Below are 19334 nucleotides of genomic sequence, written 5' to 3'. Positions count from 1 at the left end.
ACTTGTTGGCATTGGCACTGGCACAGGGCCCCTCAAAGTACAGCGGTGTGTTTGCACGGCGGGGGCGCCTCCCACCGGCAGCAACACTTTTGCGTACTATGAGAGGCCCTGTGCCAGTGACGTCGCCAACTAGTATTCCTCCCCCCACCTGATGAAGGAACCTGCACTTTCATCTGCACCTTCCTCTTTGTCCCCGTGTAAGGTGGTATGGCATGCGGGAAGAGCAACCTGACTTTCAGCAGGGTCACAATGTTGTTGTGTAGCATGCACGGGGAATGTTGCGTTATGGGTCAATGTACCAGCAGACTCATCTATCACTGGCTGGGCAATGGGCACGATGAAGTGGAAACACAGATATAGGCCCAAAGAATAAAGTGGGCTAAATGCAGTTCAAAATTGGTAACACAGGAATAACCAGGGGGCATTGCAGTGGAGGACAACTGGAATGAGAGGCTGACACAGAGAGTAGGGCCAAATCAGTAAGTAGTCGAAATGCAGTTCAAAATTGGCAACCGTAGTAAACAGGCGGCACAGCTTTGTTCAGTGGAGGAGAACAGCAAGGAGTGGCAGACACCGATAGTAGGCCCCAACCCAACTAGTAGGCCAAATGCAGTCTAACATTAACAACTACTTAACGAGAGCCTGAAAATGGAATTTCAGGACAGGAAACCAGGAGAACAGCAAGGAGTGGCAGACACCGATAGTAGGCCCCAAACCAACTAGTACGCCAAATGCAGTTGTTCCATTTAACCACAATTTAATGAGAGCCTGAAGATAGAAGCTCAGGAAAGGCAACCTGGGGAACACCTTGGAGTGTAACACACCATCTCTCTCCACCCCATACCGATTTTGTAGGCCTAATGCAGTGTACTTTTCTACAACTACTAAACGAGAGTCGGAAGACCGAAGCAATGGCAAGGAAACCTGGGGAACACCTTGGAGTGTAACACACCATCTCTCTCCACCCCATACCCAATTTGTAGGCCTAATGCAGTGTAGTTTCCAAGAACTACTAAACGAGAGCCGGAAGATCGAAGCTCAGGAAAGGCAACCTGGGGAACACCTTGGAGTGTAACACACCCTCTCTCTACACCCCATACCCAATTTGAAGGCCTAATGCAGCGTAGTTTCCAACAACTACTAAAGGAGAGCCGGAAGATCGAAGCTCAGGAAAGGCAACCTGGGGAACACCTTGGAGTGTAACACACCCTCTCTCTACACCCCATACCCAATTTGAAGGCCTAATGCAGCGTAGTTTCCAACAACTACTAAACGAGAGCCGGAAGATCGAAGCTCAGGAAAGGCAACCTGGGGAACACCTTGGAGTGTAACACACCCTCTCTCTACACCCCATACCCAATTTGAAGGCCTAATGCAGTGTAGTTTCCAAGAACTACTAAACGAGAGCCGGAAGATCGAAGCTCAGGAAAGACAACCTGGGGAACACCTTGAAGTGTAACACAACGTCTCTCTACACCACGGAAGGGCTGATTCTTAGGAAGGAAGGCTGTTGGAAATAAGCATTGCGCGTCCGAGGGTGATTATATTCTTATTAGGTATATACTCACCCTCGGACGTGCCCTGCTTCTTTATTTGGAATGAATGTTTATTTGCAATGTGGTGTTGACTTTCTCTATTATTTTGGTAATTAATGATTTTATTATTTTCATTGTTTTGCATCTTCTCGGCAATAATATAAAGAAGACGCGACAGGACAACACTCGGTGGATGCCATATCTGTGTTTTCAATTTAAAAAACCTTTCAGTTAAATACTTGCAGGATAAAGTAATTGTAGCTGGTGGCCATTTTTAGTACTGTACCAGATTTTAGTTGTGTGTTTGTTTTTAATGTTAAAATGTCTGCATTTGATATCTCACCAGTATTTTCTTTTTTATAAGCAAAATACCTTTTTTTTTATTTTATGATGTTGGTTCAAGGGGTACACGGGCAGCAGTAGTCAGGTCAGTGGAGGCCTAGTGGAAGGAGGGACCGCAGACAGGCTTCGAAGGCCTAACATAATAAAATGGGCTGGCTGTAGGCAATTTAAAATTGGTTCCAGGGGAACACGGGCAGCAGTAGACAGGTCAGTGGAGGCCTAGTGGAAGGAGGGACCGCAGACAGGCTTCGAAGGCCTAACATAATAAAATGGGCTGGCTGTAGGCAATTTAAAATTGGTTCCAGGGGAACACGGGCAGCAGTAGACAGGTAAGTGGAGGCCTAGTGGAAGGAGGGACCGCAGACAGGCTTCGAAGGCCTAACATAATAAAATGGGCTGGCTGTAGGCAATTTAAAATTGGTTCCAGGGGAACACGGGCAGCAGTAGACAGGTCAGTGGAGGCCTAGTGGAAGGAGGGACCGCAGACAGGCTTCGAAGGCCTAACATAATAAAATGGGCTGGCTGTAGGCAATTTAAAATTGGTTCCAGGGGAACACGGGCAGCAGTAGACAGGTAAGTGGAGGCCTAGTGGAAGGAGGGACCGCAGACAGGCTTCGAAGGCCTAACATAATAAATTGGGCTGCCTATAGGCAATTTAAAATTGGTTCCAGGGGAACACGGGCAGCAGTAGACAGGTAAGTGGAGGCCTAGTGGAAGGAGGGACCGCAGACAGGCTTCGAAGGCCTAACGTAATAAAATGGGCTGGCTGTAGGCAATTTACAATTGGTTCCATGGGAACACGGGCAGCAGTAGACAGGTCAGTGGAGGCCTAGTGGAAGGAGTGACGGCAGACAGGCATCAAAGGCCTAACATCATAACATTGGGCTGTTGGCAATTTAAAATTGGTTCCAGGGGTACACGGGCAACAGTGGTCTGGTCAGTGGAAGTCTAGTGGAAGGAGTGACGGCAGACAGGCTAAGAAGGCCTAACATAACAAAATTGGGCTGGCTGTAGGCAAGTTTAAATTGGTTCCAGGGGAACACGGCCAGCAGTGGCCTGGTCAGTGTAGTAGTTGTAGAAAGAACGGACCGCAGACAGGCTTCGAAGGCCTAACATAACAAAAATGTCAAAACAATGGTATTGTCAGTGCCAGGCATTGAAGGATGTCAGCGCATAGACTAAACATTGGTGAAGCTGTGAGAGATAATTTTGCTAGTGGTAGAGCACTGTTTGAGCTGGGGGGGAACTGTCTTGTGGCCGGCGGTACAGGCCCAGGGCCCCTCATATTACAATGGTGTGTCTGACGTTGGGTGCGCACCACCACCGCCAGAGACACTTTATTGTACTATGAGGGACCCAGTGGCAGTGCCGTCGACCAAAAGCGGGCACACCCACCTCTTCAGACAAACAGCACTCTCACGGGTGCTGGCGCAAAGTGGCGATACCACGGCCCCGTGTGGGGAGTTTGGCCATTTTGTTAGGAGTAAACATGTCGTATGCTGGACAATCAGGTGCAGAAAATTACGAGATTGGAAAAGTCATTCAGAAGAGTCCACAGGCAAGACCTTTTCATAGGAAAGTTAGGTGTCAGCCGGGCAAGGTGGGGCAAAAGATTTTGAAATCCAGTTGTGGTTCATTTTAATGAAGGTTAGATCATCTACATTTTGGGTAGCCAGACGAGTCCTTTTTTCAGTTAGTATTGAACCTGCAGCACTGAATACTCTTTCTGATAGGACACTAGCTGCCGGGCAAGCAAGCTCCTGCAATGCATATTCTGCCAATTCTGGCCAGGTGTCTAATTTGGATGCCCAGTAATCAAATGGGAATGACGGTTGAGGGAGAACGTCGATAAGGGATGAAAAATAGTTTGTAACCATACTGGACAAATGTTGTCTCCTGTCACTTTGAATTGATGCTGCAGTACCTGTCCTGTCTGCGGTCATAGCAAAATCACTCCACAACCTGGTCAGAAAACCCCTCTGGCCAACGCCACTTCTGATTTCTGCCCCTCTAACACCTCTGGTCTGCTGGTCCCTGGAGCTCGTGTGAGAACGATCACGGGCGCTGTGTGCAGGGAATGCCAGAAGCAAACGGTCAACAAGAGTTGATTGTTTTGTTGCTAATATTAGTTCCAAGTTCTCATGTGGCATAATATTTTGCAATTTGCCTTTATAGCGAGGATCAAGGAGGCAGGCCAACCAGTAATCGTCATCGTTCATCATTTTTATAATGCGTGTGTCCCTTTTGAGGATACGCAAGGCATAATCCGCCATGTGGGCCAAAGTTCCAGTTGTCAAATCTGCGGTTGTGCTTGGTTGAGGGGCAGTTGCAGGCAAATCTACGTCACTTGTGTCCCTCAAAAAACCAGAACCCGCCCTTGCCACGCCACCAATTTCCAATGACCCCGGGAAAGCTTCCTCATTAAAAATATACTCATCCCCATCATCCTCCTCATCCTCCACCTCCTCTTCGCCCGCTACCTCGTCCTGTACACTGCCCTGACCAGACAATGGCTGACTGTCATCAAGGCTTTCCTCTTCCTCTGGTGCAGACGCCTGATCCTTTATGTGCGTCAAACTTTGCATCAGCAGACACATTAGGGGGATGCTCATGCTTATTATGGCGTTGTCTGCACTAACCAGCCGTGTGCATTCCTCAAAACACTGAAGGACTTGACACATGTCTTGAATCTTCGACCACTGCACACCTGACAACTCCATGTCTGCCATCCTACTGCCTGCCCGTGTATGTGTATCCTCCCCCAAAAACATAACAGCCCGCCTCTGTTCGCACAGTCTCTGAAGCATGTGCAGTGTTGAGTTCCACCTTGTAACAACGTCTATGATTAGGCGATGCTGGGGAAGGTTCAAAGAACGCTGATAGGTCTGCATACGGCTGGAGTGTACAGGCGAACGGCGGATATGTGCGCAAAGTCCACGCACTTTGAGGAGCAGGTCGGATAACCCCGGATAACTTTTCAGGAAGCACTGCACCACCAGGTTTAAGGTGTGAGCCAGGCAAGGAATGTGTTTCAGTTGGGAAAGGGAGATGGCAGCCATGAAATTCCTTCCGTTATCACTCACTACCTTGCCTGCCTCAAGATCTACAGTGCCCAGCCACGACTGCGTTTCTTGCTGCAAGAACTCGGACAGAACTTCCGCGGTGTGTCTGTTGTCGCCCAAACACTTCATAGCCAATACAGCCTGCTGACGTTTGCCAGTAGCTGCCCCATAATGGGAGACCTGGTGTGCAACAGTGGCAGCTGCGGATGGAGTGGTTGTGCGACTGCGGTCTGTGGACGAGCTCTCGCTTCTGCAGGAGGACGAGGAGGAGGAGGAGGGGGTGCGAACGGCTACAGCCAACTGTTTCCTAGACCGTGGGCTAGGCAGAACTGTCCCAAACTTGCTGTCCCCTGTGGACCCTGAATCCACCACATTTACCCAGTGTGCCGTGATGGACACGTAACGTCCCTGGCCATGCCTACTGGTCCATGCATCTGTTGTCAGGTGCACCTTTGTGCTCACAGATTGCCTGAGTGCATGGACGATGCGCTCTTTAACATGCTGGTGGAGGGCTGGGATGGGTTTTCTGGAAAAAAAGTGTCGACTCTGTAGCTCGTAGCGTGGTACAGCGTAGTCCATCAGGTCTTTGAAAGCTTCGCTTTCAACTAACCGGTAGGGCATCATCTCTAACGAGATTAGTCTAGCTATGTGGGCGTTCAAACCCTGTGTACGCGGATGCGAGGCTAAGTACTTCCTTTTTCTAACCATAGTCTCATGTAGGGTGAGCTGGACTGGAGAGCTGGAGATCGTGGAACTAGCGGGGGTGCCGGTGGACATGGCAGACTGAGAGACGGTGGGAGATGGTATTGTTGCCGCCGGTGCCCTAGATGCAGTGTTTCCTACTACGATACTGGAGATTCCCTGACCCTGACTGCTTTGGCCTGGCAAAGAAACCTGCACAGATACTGCAGGTGATGCAGAAAATGGTGGCCCTACACTGCCGGAAGGGATGTTGCGTTGATGAGTAGCTTCATTGGCCGAGGGTGCTACAACCTTAAGGGACGTTTGGTAGTTAGTCCAAGCTTGCAAATGCATGGTGGTTAAATGTCTATGCATGCAACTTGTATTGAGACTTTTCAGATTCTGCCCTCTGCTTAAGGTAGTTGAACATTTTTGACAGATTACTTTGTGCTGATCAATTGGATGTTGTTTAAAAAAATGCCAGACTGCACTCTTTCTAGCATTGGATACCTTTTCAGGCATTGCAGACTGAGCTTTAACCGGATGGCCACGCTGTCCTCCAACAGGTTTTGACTTTGCCACGCGTTTTGGCCAAGATACGGGCCCGGCAGATGGAACCTGTTGCGATGTTGATGCCTGCTGCGGCCCCTCCTCCTCCGCTTCAGAACTGCTGCCGCCTGCACCCTGTTCCCCCAATGGCTGCCAATCGGGGTCAAGAACTGGGTCATCTATTACCTCTTCTTGTAGCTCGTGTGCAACTTTGTCTGTGTCACCGTGTCGGTCGGTGGTATAGCGTTCGTGATGGGGCAACATAGTCTCATCAGGGTCTGATTCTTGATCAGCACCCTGCGAGGGCAATGTTGTGGTCTGAGTCAAAGGACCAGCATAGTAGTCTGGCTGTGGCTGTGCATCAGTGCACTCCATGTCAGATTCAACTTGTAATGGGCATGGACTGTGTGTTAACTGCTTCACTTTCTAAGCCAGGGACGGTATGTGTAAAGAGCTCCATGGAGTAACCCGTTGTGTCGCCTGCTGCATTCTTCTCTGTTGTTGTTTTTGCTGAAGAGGACAAGGAAGCGACTTGTCCCTGACCGTGAACATCCACTAACGACGCGCTGCTTTTACTTTTACCAGTTTCACGAGAGGAGGCAAAAGAGCTAGAGGCTGAGTCAGCAAGATAAGCCAAAACTTGCTCTTGCTGCTCCGGCTTTAAAAGCGGTTTTCCTACTCCCAGAAAAGGGAGGGTTCGAGGCCTTGTGTAGCCAGACGACGAACCTGGCTCCACAGCTCCAGACTTAGGTGCAATATTTTTTTTCCCACGACCACCTGATGCTCCACCACTACCACTACCCTCATTACCAGCTGACAATGAACGCCCCCGGCCACGACCTCTTCCACCAGACTTCCTCATTGTTTTAGAAACGTTACCAAACGAACGGTATTTGTTGCTGTCACACAACTTACACGGTGAGCTATAACTTCAGTATGATTTAGCTACCCCTTTACAGGTAGGTGAGACCACAACGAAAATCAGCCACAATGTTACACACTCTGTTGTTGTTGGCAACAAATGAGATGGCACACACGCAGGACTGTCACTGAAGCGCAAATGTAAATATTTATCTCCCACTGATTTGTGTTTGTTTTTTTTAAATGGGAGACTTCAGAAAAAAAAAAAATTAAAAAAAAATTATTTTTTACAGAAGAATTTATAAAACAAATAAAATGAAATGATTGTTTCAGGGAGAATTTAGGAAAAAAAAAAAAAAAAAGGCTTTGTAGGGCCCACTGAGTGAGAGAGGACGCACACAGGAGTCAGGAGTGGCACACAAGCCCAGAGGCCAATATTAATCTCCCACCGATTGATTTAGTTATTTTTTTTGGTAGATTTTGGAACCCAAATCAAGCAAAAAAATTAATAGGCTTTCTATGGCCCACAATTGGGGAGAAAGAGAGAGATGGCACACCCAGGAGTCAAGACTGGCACACAAGCAGAAGGGGCAATATGAATCTCCCACAGATATATTTTTTTTTTTTTCAGGGAGACTTGAGAGAAAAAAAAATACAAAAAAAATGATTTTTTTCAGGAATAATTTAGAAACCAAAGAAAATAAAATGATTGTTTCAGGGAGAATTTAGAAAACAAATAAAACAAAAAATAGGCTTTCTAGGGCCCACTGAGTGACAGATGACGCACACAGGAGTCAGGAGTGGCACACAAGCCCAGAGGCCAATATTAATCTCCCACTGATTGATTTAGTTATTTTTTTTGGTAGATTTTGGAACCCAAATCAAGCAAAAAAATTAATAAGCTTTCTATGGCCCACAATTGGGGAGAGAGAGAGAGATGGCACACCCAGGAGTCAAGACTGGCACACAAGCAGAAGGGGCAACATGAATCTCCCACAGATTTTTTTTTTTTTTCAGGGAGACTTGAGAGAAAAAAAATACAAAAAAAATGATTTTTTTCAGGAATAATTTAGAAACCAAAGAAAATAAAATGATTGTTTCAGGGAGAATTTAGAAAACAAATAAAACAAAAAATAGGCTTTCTAGGGCCCACTGAGTGACAGATGACACACACAGGAGTCAGGAGTGGCACACAAGCCCAGAGGCCAATATTAATCTCCCACTGATTGATTTAGTGATTTTTTTTGGTAGATTTTGGAACCCAAATCAAGCAAAAAAATTAATAGGCTTTCTATGGCCCACTATTTGTGAGAGAGATGGCACGCTCAGGACTGGCACACAAGCCCAGAGGCCAATATTAATCTCCCACTTTTTTTTTTTTTCCAGGGAAAATTTATAAACCCAATAAAATAATAAAAAAATAGGCTTTCTATGGCCCACTATCTGAGAGAGAGAGAGATGGCACGCTTAGGACTGGCACACAAGCCCAAAGGCCAATATTAATCTCCCACTGATTTATTTATTGATTTTTTCAGGTAGAATTTAGAACCCAAATCAAGCAAAAAAATTAATAGGCTTTCTATGGCCCACTGAGTGAGAGATGGCACACACAGGAGTAAGGAGTGGCACACAAGCCCTGAGGCCAATATTTTTCTCCCACTGATTGATGTTGTGATTTTTTCTGGTAGATTTTGGAACCCAAATCAAGCAAAAAAACAAATAGGCTTTCTATGGCCCACTGAGTGAGAGATGACATAGACAGAGATGGCACTCTAGCAGAAATGTCAATCTTAATCTCCCACAAAAAAAAAAAAAAAAAAAAAAAAAAGGAACTGTCCTTCAATTACTATCTCCCTGCAGTAATCTCAGCCAGGTATGGCAGGCAGCAATAAGGAGTGGACTGATGCACAAATTAAATAAAAAGTGTGGACAAACAAACAAGATAGCTGTGCAGAAAGGAAGGAACAAGAGGATTTGTGCTTTGAAAAAAGCAGTTGGTTTGCACAGCGGCGTACACACAGCAATGCAGCTATCAGGGAGCCTTCTAGGGCAGCCCAGTGAGCTACAGCGCTGAGGAAAAAAAAAAAAAGGAGCTTCCACTGTCCCTGCACACCGAAGGTGGTGTTGGGCAGTGGAAATCGCTACAGCACAAGCGGTTTTGTGGTTAATGGACCCTGCCTAACGCTATCCCTGCTTCTGACGAAGCGGCAGCAACCTCTCCCTAAGCTCAGATCAGCAGCAGTAACATGGCGGTCGGCGGGAACTCCCCTTTATAGCCCCTGTGACGCCGCAGACAGCAAGCCAATCACTGCAATGCCCTTCTCTAAGATGGTGGGGACCAGGACCTATGTCATCACGCTGCCCACACTCTGCGTTTACCTTCATTGGCTGAGAAATGGCGCTTTTCGCGTAATTGAAACGCGACTTTGGCGCGAAAGTCGCGTACCGCATGGCCGACCACGCACAGGGGTCGGATCGGGTTTCATGAAACTCGACTTCGCCAAAAGTCGGCGACTTTTGAAAATGTTCGACCCGTTTCGCTCAACCCTAATTATAACATTGCTTGTGAAATCTGTGTCAGAACTAAAAACACCCTAAACCCATCCTGTTGGATTTCTCGAGTCCCTACCTTGGACTTGGCTCTCCGTAGACTTCATTACGGATCTAATACCCTCAAAGGCAAAGATCGTCATCTAGTTGGTGGTTGACTGATTTAGTAAGCAGTGTCATTTAATCCCTCTGTCTGGGTTACCTAACTCTCAGATCTTAAGTAAATTATTCATTAATTCTATGATTCTAATTACATTACGCATTTACTAGGTATTCCAGAAAATGGAGTTTCAGCCAGGTGTCCCAGTTTGTTTTCAAATTGGGGAAGTCATCCTGTTACATAATCAATGTAGATTGGTCTGCTGAATTTTTGCAAAGACACTACATGTCAATTCATTCAGCATTTTGGTAGCACTTTCCACCCATTCAAATGATTGAATGAAAAATGCAAATAAAACCACTGGAGAAATGCATGTAAAAACACACTTTTTGTAGACAGCGTTTTTCCTGCCACATTTCTGATTTTGGGTACAAAAAATATCACTGCAAAAAATGCACCTTAAGAGTGTTAGGAGTCGAGTTTCCTCTGCTGCACAGGGGGAATCTCGATCCGTCTCCGCTGCGGTCTCCCATTTTTCTCCATCCCCGGTGGAGTCTGCTCAGCAGGGACGTTGATCCCAGCGTCTCGCTCAGTCTGACTCTGTGCGAAGAGTTACTGCTGCTTTTCCTGCTTCTGCTGCTTTTCCTGCTTCTGCCATTGAAGCCAGTGCTGGGCAGCGGCGAGTGGACGTTTCTGGATCTAAGTCCTGCTTTTCTCTGTCTGAGCATGCCCAGGGCAAGATCTCCCGTTGGAGATCGAGGGTCACATGCTCAGGTATTGCAGCACATCCCATTGGTCCTCTTGGCAGGTCCTGAAAGGGCAAAACTTCTGGAGCTGCTTCCTGTGCTGCTACTATATAAACTGTGCATAACCGCACGGCCATGCGCTAGTATTGTCTTGTAAATATGTGTGTGTGTTGTGAGTGAAAGTCGCTCTTTAAATAACCCTCCCTATTGAATGTCTGTTCGCAGAAGGTGTATGTTTGCTATCTAGCGCCCGACTTATCCAACAGCACGTAACACACATTACAGCTACCAGTTGCTGTGTCCGCCAGTACGGCGCCGTGCGCTTGCTCTGCGCTTTCCTGACCCAAGCCTGGGTGGTTAGTGGCGTCCGTCAGTGCGGCACCGCACGCACTCTTGTGCCTCTATATTATTATTTATGTTCCTCTGACACACCCAGTTGCGGTGTTGTGCCAGCAAGTGTCTAATCGGACTTCAATCCTGTGTAGGGGTTGAGTCCGCTGACTTCTTGCTCGCGCTTTATGTGCGGTACCGCGGTCCTGTGACGCAACAGGATCGCTTCCTTCACGCAGGGTGAAGTTAACCCATGTGTGTATACTTAGTACCGCCATATAGTCCGTCTTACTAGCAGCAGGCTCTTTTACCTGCACGGTGGACCTCGGACTGCGAACGCACCTAGTTTCTTATTATGTATACTTGGTGCGTTCCGCCGGTCCTTAACATAATACTGGCGCCAAGGTTTGGCTAGTAAATGATGGACGATCAGCGTTCACCGCGGTACATCCAGCAGCTAGAGGGAAGGTTGGCGGCTCTTGAGCGTTCAACCTCAGCTGTGGATGTCACTGCTGTCGCTGTTCAGGCTGCTAGTGTTGCTGCAGCCACCTTGTCCACTGCCGCTCCTGTCCCGACTCTAACTCGCCTCCCGCTTCCAGAGAAATTCTCTGGTGACAGTAAGTCTTGTAGGGGTTTCGTGAGTCAGTGCTCTATCCATCTCGAGCTTCTGGCCTCTCGTTTCCCTACAGAGCGGGCTAAGGTGGGATTTATAGTGTCTCTTCTATCGGACAGGGCGTTGCAGTGGGCTACGCCGCTATGGGAGCGTAACGATCATGTGGTACAGAGTGCTCCGTTGTTTCTGAGCACTCTAAACAGGTCTTTTTAGGACCTCGTGTCACCCATGATACGGCGCTCCAATTGTTGGCATTGACTCAGGGCTCGTCCTTGGTCAGTCATTTTGCCGTCCACTTCCGCACCTTAGCATCTGAGCTGGAGTGGTCGGATAAAGCTCTCATTCCAATATTTTGGAGGGGGCTGGCTGACCACGTTAAGGACGCCCTGGCCACTAGGGAGATTCCCGCCACACTGGAGGAATTAATAACTCTATCCACTCGTATTGATCTCCGTTTTCACGAGCGGAGGTTAGAGCGAGCCCAGTGTAGGCAGAGGTTTCGGCTGGCTCCCACCTTCGCCAAACCTTTGGAATCTCCAGACCAGGCTCCTGAGCGCCATGAGCCTGTGGTTGAGTCACGAGCGGGATCTAAGTCCCGGACCGCTCGTGCACTCCAGATTTGTCATCTTTGCCAACAGTCAGGACATCTTGCTTCCAGATGTCTCCAGCGGTCGAGGAAACGTCAGCGTCTAGTGGTAGTTGGTGGAGGTGCACTAGACACGGCGACGTTTGCCTCCAAATTGTCCTTTAAGGGGACAATAACATTGGGCTCATCCTCTCACTCGGTAGAACTCTGCGTGGATTCTGGGGTGGAGGGCAGTTTTATGTCTTCAGCCTTCGCCCAACGTCACGCAATTCCTCTGGTCATGCTATCTCAACCAGTAACGGTACGAGTGGTGAATGGGTCGACACTGCCCGCACAGATTACACATCAAACTATCCCTTTTACTCTGTCCATGTCACCATCCCATCAGGAGATTATATCTCTGCTCATCATTCCTGAGGGTATTGATGAGGTCCTGTTGGGGATACCTTGGTTACGGTACCACTCTCCTCACATCGAGTGGTCCTCAGGCAGAATTCTGGGATGGGGTGAATCTTGTGGGAACAGGTGTCATCGAGAGTGCGTTCAGGTTGCTACTACAGAGGTACCCGCAGATCTTTCCTCTCTCCCCAAGCAATATTGGTCTTATGCAGACGTGTTCTCCAAAAAGGCAGCAGAGACCCTTCCGCCCCATCGCCTCTATGACTGTCCTATTGATCTCTTGCCTGGTGCTGAGCCTCCCCGGGGTCGAGTCTATCCATTATCTCTCCCGGAAACGGAGGCAATGTCTCAGTACATTCAAGAGAATCTGGCAAGAGGGTTCATCAGGAAGTCAGTGTCACCTGCTGGGGCAGGGTTCTTTTTCGTGCAGAAAAAGAGTGGAGAATTACGTCCATGCATAGACTACAGGGGTCTTAATGCTATCACAGTTAAGAACAAGTACCCTTTGCCTTTGATATCTGAGCTTTTCGATAGGCTTTGGGGAGCTAGAGTGTTTACTAAACTAGATCTGCGGGGTGCTTATAACCTGATTCGCATCCGTGAGGGGGACGAATGGAAAACGGCGTTTAACACCAGAGATGGGCACTATGAGTATCTGGTGATGCCCTTCGGGCTCTGTAATGCACCTGCCGTTTTCCAAGACTTTGTCAACGACATCTTCCGGGATATGCTTTCCACCTCGGTTGTAGTCTATCTGGATGATATCCTCATCTTTTCTCCAGATATTGACTCCCACCGGAGAGATGTTGTCAGAGTCTTCGACCTCCTACGGGCAAACTCTCTTTATGCGAAGTTGGAGAAGTGTGTGATTGAGCAGGAGTCCTTACCTTTCCTGGGCTATATCATCTCCGCCCAGGGATTGGCTATGGATCCCGCTAAGCTACAGGCTGTGATGGACTGGCAAGAGCCCCATTCTTTTAAAGCGGTGCAGTGCTTTATGGGGTTCATAAACTATTACCGCCAGTTCATTCCCCACTTCTCAACTCTGGTAGCTCCCTTGGTGGCCCTCACCAAGAAGGGAGCGAATCCCAAATTGTGGTCGGAAGAGGTCTCCAAGGCCTTCACTTCTATTAAGTCCCACTTTGCTAGCGCTCCCATCTTACATCGTCCCGACGTGGATAAGCCATTCCTAATGGAGGTGGATGCCTCGTCCGTTGGTGCTGGAGCAGTCCTCTATCAAAAGGATGCTCAAGGTTGGAAGCATCCATGCTTCTTCTTCTCTAAGACCTTCACGCCAGTGGAGAGAAACTACTCCATCGGGGACAGGGAGTTGCTAGCAATGAAGTTGGCCTTTTCGGAGTGGAGACACCTTCTGGAGGGTGCGCGGTTTCCCTTCCAAGTTTACACGGACCACAAAAATTTGGTCTATTTACAAACAGCCCAGCCCAGCCGGTTCCACTTTTCCCTTCATTATCTCGCCGGGGAGAAGAATATCCGTGCTGACGCTCTCTCCCGCTCCCTTATGTCAACTGAGAAGGAGGAAGAGGAGCCTCGGCTAATTGTCCCTTCCGAGAGCCTGAGAACCGTGGCGCCGGTTTCGCTAGAGTCTGTGCCTCCGGGCAAGACTTTTGTGCCCATTAATTTGCGACCGGAGGTTCTCTCTTGGGCTCATTCGTCCAGGGTGGGTGGACACTTTGGGACAAAGAGGACATCTGAGCTACTGGCGAGGACGTACTGGTTGCCGCATATGGTCCGGGATGTCAGGGATTATATTCTGGCGTGTGTCTCCTGCGCCAAAAATAAATCTCCGCGTCAAAGGCCAGCTGGGTTGCTCTATCCCTTGCCGGTGGCAGATAGGCCCTGGGAGATGGTCGGGATGGACTTTGTTGTGGGTTTAACCAAGTCTCGCGGCTGTACCATCATTTGGGTCATCACCGATCATTTCTCAAAAATGGTGCATTTGGTGCCGCTACCACGGTTACCTTCTGCACGGGCCTTGGCAGCGTTGTTCATCAAACACATCTTCCGCCTACATGGTATGCCTGACAATATTGTCAGTGACCGGGGTCCCCAGTTTGCGTCTCGGTTCTGGAGAGAGCTTTGTCATCTTCTCAGTATTGAGTTGAATCTCTCTTCCGCTTATCATCCCGAGACGAATGGGTTGGTAGAGAGGGCCAACCAGACCTTGGTCACATACCTGCGACATTTTGTTTCAGCCAGGCAGGATGACTGGGCATCCTTGCTATCATGGGCAGAGTTTGCACTGAACAACGCCGTAGCCGACTCCACTGGACAAACCCCATTCCTCCTCAACTATGGTCAGCATCCACGGGTACCTGTGCCTATGCCCGTGTCTTCCGCCGACTCCAGGGTGGCAGACTGGGCTGTGGAGGCACGGGATATTTGGGACCGCACTCAGGATGCCATTCGGGCCTCTAAGGAGAGAATGAGGTCCTCCGCCGATGCTCATCGGCGCCCCGCTCCGACCTTTGCTCCTGGCGACTTGGTGTGGCTCTCCGCCCGTAACATCAGGCTGCGAGTTGAGTCCACTAAATTTGCTCCTCGCTACTTGGGTCTGTTCAAGGTCCTCGAGCAGGTTAATCCTGTGGTCTATCGTTTGGCCCTTCCGCCACGCCTGGGTATCACCGACTCCTTTCATGTGTCCCTCTTGAAACCTGTGTATATGTCCCAGTTTTCCGAGTCATCTGCTGGGACATCGGGTTCGTCTACGGACGATTATGAGGTGAACGCTATTTTGGGGTGCAAGGTGGTACGTGGTAAAAAATTTTATTTGGTGGACTGGAAGGGTTATGGCCCCGAGGACAGGTCCTGGGAGCCTGTTGAGCACATTCGGGCCCCGCAGCTCATTGCTGCCTTCGAACGTGGTGAGGCCCAAGGAGGGGGGTAATGTTAGGAGACGAGTTTCCTCTGCTGCACAGGGGGAATCTCGATCCGTCTCCGCTGCGGTCTCCCATTCTTCTCCAGCCGCGGTGGAGTCTGCTCAGCAGGGACGTTGATCCCAGGGTCTCGCTCAGTCTGACTCTGTGCGAAGAGTTACTGCTGCTTTTCCTGCTTCTGCCATTGAAGCCAGTGCTGGGCAGCGGCGAGTGGACGTTTCTGGATCTAAGTCCTGCTTTTCTCTGTCTGAGCATGCCCAGGGCAGGATCTCCCATTGGAGATTGAGGGTCACATGCTCAGGTATTGCAGCACATCCCATTGGTCCTCTTGGCAGGTCCTGAAAGGGCAAAACTTCTGGAGCTGCTTCCTGTGCTGCTACTATATAAACTGCGCATGACCGCACGGCCATGCGCTAGTATTGTCTTGTAAATATGTGTGTGTGTTGTGAGTGAAAGTCGCTCTTTAAATAACCCTCCCTATTGAATGTCTGTTCGCAGAAGGTGTATGTTTGCTATCTAGCGCCCGACTTATCCAACAGCACGTAACACACATTACAGCTACCAGTTGCTGTGTCCGCCAGTACGGCGCCGTGCGCTTGCTCTGCGCTTTCCTGACCCAAGCCTGGGTGGTTAGTGGCGTCCATCAGTGCGACACCGCACGCACTCTTGTGCCTCTATATTATTATTTATGTTCCTCTGACACACCCAGTTGCGGTGTTGTGCCAGCAAGTTTCTAATCGGACTTCAATCCTGTGTAGGGGTTGAGTCCGCTGACTTCTTGCTCGCGCTTTATGTGCGGTACTGCGGTCCTGTGACGCAACAGGATCGCTTCCTTCACGCAGGGTGAAGTTAACCCATGTGTGTATACTTAGTACCGCCATATAGTCCGTCTTACTAGCAGCAGGGTCTTTTACCTGCACGGTGGACCTCGGACTGCGAACGCACCTAGTTTCTTATTATCTATACTTGGTGCGTTCCGCCGGTCCTTAACAAAGAGCATACCCAAAGATCTCTCCATTTTCTTGCAATCTTAGGTATAACCCTCATTTTGGTTCTTTTTCAGCCTCCGAGGTTGTCGTGGCTGAGGGTAGTAATACTTGCACAACCTGACTGTCCGTCACATAAATACATTGTCCCTTCTGTTGTGTGGGAGATGGCTCACTTACTTGCACATCCGAGTTCTCTCCAATCTGTTGGGGGATTTCTTTTCTCAAATATCGTGCAAAGACAGGCAGAGTCCAAATTATTTTTTAAACGTACCACTTTGCTTATTTCTTGTCAAAGCTCATCCAGGTCAATCAGAGGTACAACACAGGATACTTCATACATCATAGCCTTTCCTTTCCTTGTGCTATCCTGGACATCCCCTGGAATATCGCAGGGCCGTACCGTCGTCTCTGGTACCGCAGTGTTCTGTCTGACCAGCCTAACTACCTTCAGGAGTTTCCTGTCCATTTCGCAATGGACATTTAGGTGTCTTCCCATTTAGTTTACTGCAACCATGTTGAAGCTGCCCTGTATTCCTTTGTCTCCCAAATCACTGTTGCTCCTAGGCCCTGGACGAGCGGGGCTCTTTTACTTAAACTTTGCATGGCACAACTGCCCGGTCCGGGCTCCAAGGCCCCACTGCCCCAATCCAGTAAGCCCTCTCTATCTGACACAGTTGGCCTCTCCTAATTTAACTAGTCCCTATCTTATTCTTGTTAATATCCTACAATGCAACCTGTTGTGAATTCTGTTGTCGGGCTCCCTTCTGTGCTCATGAATGGTACTTCGGCTGGTTCTGTCCATGGACTTCCTCTGGTGGGTGTTTCTGAGTTTCCTTCCACAGGTGACGAGGTTAATTCGTTAGCTGCTGCTCTATTTAACTCCACTTAGATCTTTGTTCCATGCCACCTGTCAATGTTCCAGTATTGGTCTAGTTCACTCCTGGATCGTTCTTGTGACCTGTCTTTCCATCAGAAGCTAAGTTCCAGCTTGTATTTCTTTGGTTTGCTATTTTTCTGTCCAGCTTGCTATTTAATTTGTTGTCTTGCTTGCTGGAAGCTCTGGGACGCAGAGGGAGCGTCTCCGCACTGTGAGTCGGTGCGGAGGGTCTTTTTGCGCCCTCTGCGTGGTCTTTTTGTAGGTTTTTGTGCTGACCGCAAAGTAACCTTTCCTATCCTCGGTCTCTTCAGTAAGTCGGGCCTCACTTTGCTAAATCTATTTCATCTCTGTGTTTGTATTTTCATCTTTACTCACAGTCATTATATGTGTGGGGCTGCCTTTTCCTTTGGGGAATTTCTCTGAGGCAAGGTAGGCTTTATTTTTCTATCTTCAGGGCTAGCTAGTTTCTTAGGCTGTGCCGAGTTGCATAGGGAGCGTTAGGCGCAATCCACGGCTATTTCTAGTGTGTTTGATAGGTTTAGGGATTGCGGTCAGGAGAGTTCCCACGTCCCAGAGCTCGTTCTTATTATCAGTAATTATCAGGTCATTCCGTGTGCTCTTAACCACCAGGTCCATTATTGTCCTGACCACCAGGTCATAACAGTACAGGTGGCCCAAAGTACTAATGCATCTCAATAGAGGGATAAGAGAAGTTCTGAGACCATTTTTTTTTCTTTGCAGTGTGTTTTGTATCTCTTTTCCCCTTTACCTCTGAGTGGTTCAGGACACTGGTGTAAACATGGACATTCAAGGTCTGTCCTCTTGGATGGATAATCTCACTACAAAGATACAAAATATTCAAGATTTTGTGGTTCAAAATCCGATGTCAGAGCCTAGGATTCCAATTCCTGATTTGTTTTTTGGTGATAGATCTAAGTTCTTGAATTTCAAAAATAATTCTAAATTGTTTCTTGCCTTGAAACCTCGCTCCTCAGGTGACCCTGTTCAACAAGTAAAGATCATTATTTCTTTGTTACGTGGTGACCCTCAAGACTGGGCATTTTCCCTTGCGCCAGGAGATCCGGCATTGCGTGATGTTGATGCGCTTTTTCTGGCGCTTGGATTGCTTTATGACGAACCTAATTCAGTGGATCAGGCAGAGAAAATCTTGCTGGCTCTGTGTCAGGGTCAGGATGAAGCGGAGATATATTGTCAGAAGTTTAGAAAGTGGTCTGTGCTCACTCAGTGGAATGAATGTGCCCTGGCAGCAATCTTCAGAAAGGGTCTCTCTGAAGCCCTTAAGGATGTCATGGTGGGGTTTCCCATGCCTGCTGGTCTGAATGAGTCTATGTCCTTGGCCATTCAGATCGATCGACGCTTGCGTGAGCATAAAGCTGTGCACCATTTGGCGGTACTCTCTGAGCATGGGCCTGAGCCTATGCAATGTGATAGGACTTTGACCAGAGCTGAACGGCAAGAACACAGACATCGGAATGGGCTATGTTTTTACTGTGGTGATTCCACTCATGCTATCTCCGATTGTCCTAAGCGCACTAAGCGGTTCGCTAGGTCTGCCACCATTGGTACGGTACAGTCTAAATTTCTATTGTCAGTTACTCTGATTTGCTCTTTGTCATCCTATTCTGTTATGGCATTTGTGGATTCAGGCGCTGCCCTGAATTTGATGGACTTGGAGTATGCTAGGCGCTGTGGTTTTTTCTTGGAGCCCTTGCAGTATCCTATTCCAGTGAGAGGAATTGATGCTACGCCTTTGGCCAAGAATAAGCCTCAGTATTGGACCCAATTGACCATGTGCATGGCTCCGGCACATCAGGAGGATATCCGCTTTCTGGTGTTGCATAATCTGCATGATGTGGTTGTTTTGGGGTTGCCATGGCTACAGGTTCATAATCCAGTATTGGACTGGAAATCTATGTCTGTGTCCAGCTGGGGTTGCCAGGGGGTACATGGTGATGTTCCATTTTTGTCTATTTCGTCTTCCTCTCCTTCTGAAGTTCCAGAGTTTTTGTCGGATTATCGGGATGTATTTGATGAGCCCAAAGCCAGTGCCCTACCTCCTCATAGGGATTGCGATTGTGCAATTAATTTGATTCCTGGTAGTAAGTTTCCTAAGGGCCGATTGTTCAATTTATCTGTGCCAGAACACGCTGCTATGCGGAGTTATATAAAGGAATCCTTGGAGAAAGGCCATATTCG

The sequence above is a fragment of the Ranitomeya imitator genome, chromosome 3 (genome assembly GCF_032444005.1).
Source record: "Ranitomeya imitator isolate aRanImi1 chromosome 3, aRanImi1.pri, whole genome shotgun sequence".
In the NCBI taxonomy this organism is placed as follows: Eukaryota; Metazoa; Chordata; class Amphibia; order Anura; family Dendrobatidae; genus Ranitomeya; species Ranitomeya imitator.
The sequence above is the reverse complement of the archived record's forward strand: the minus strand, read 5'-3'. Positions refer to the sequence as shown.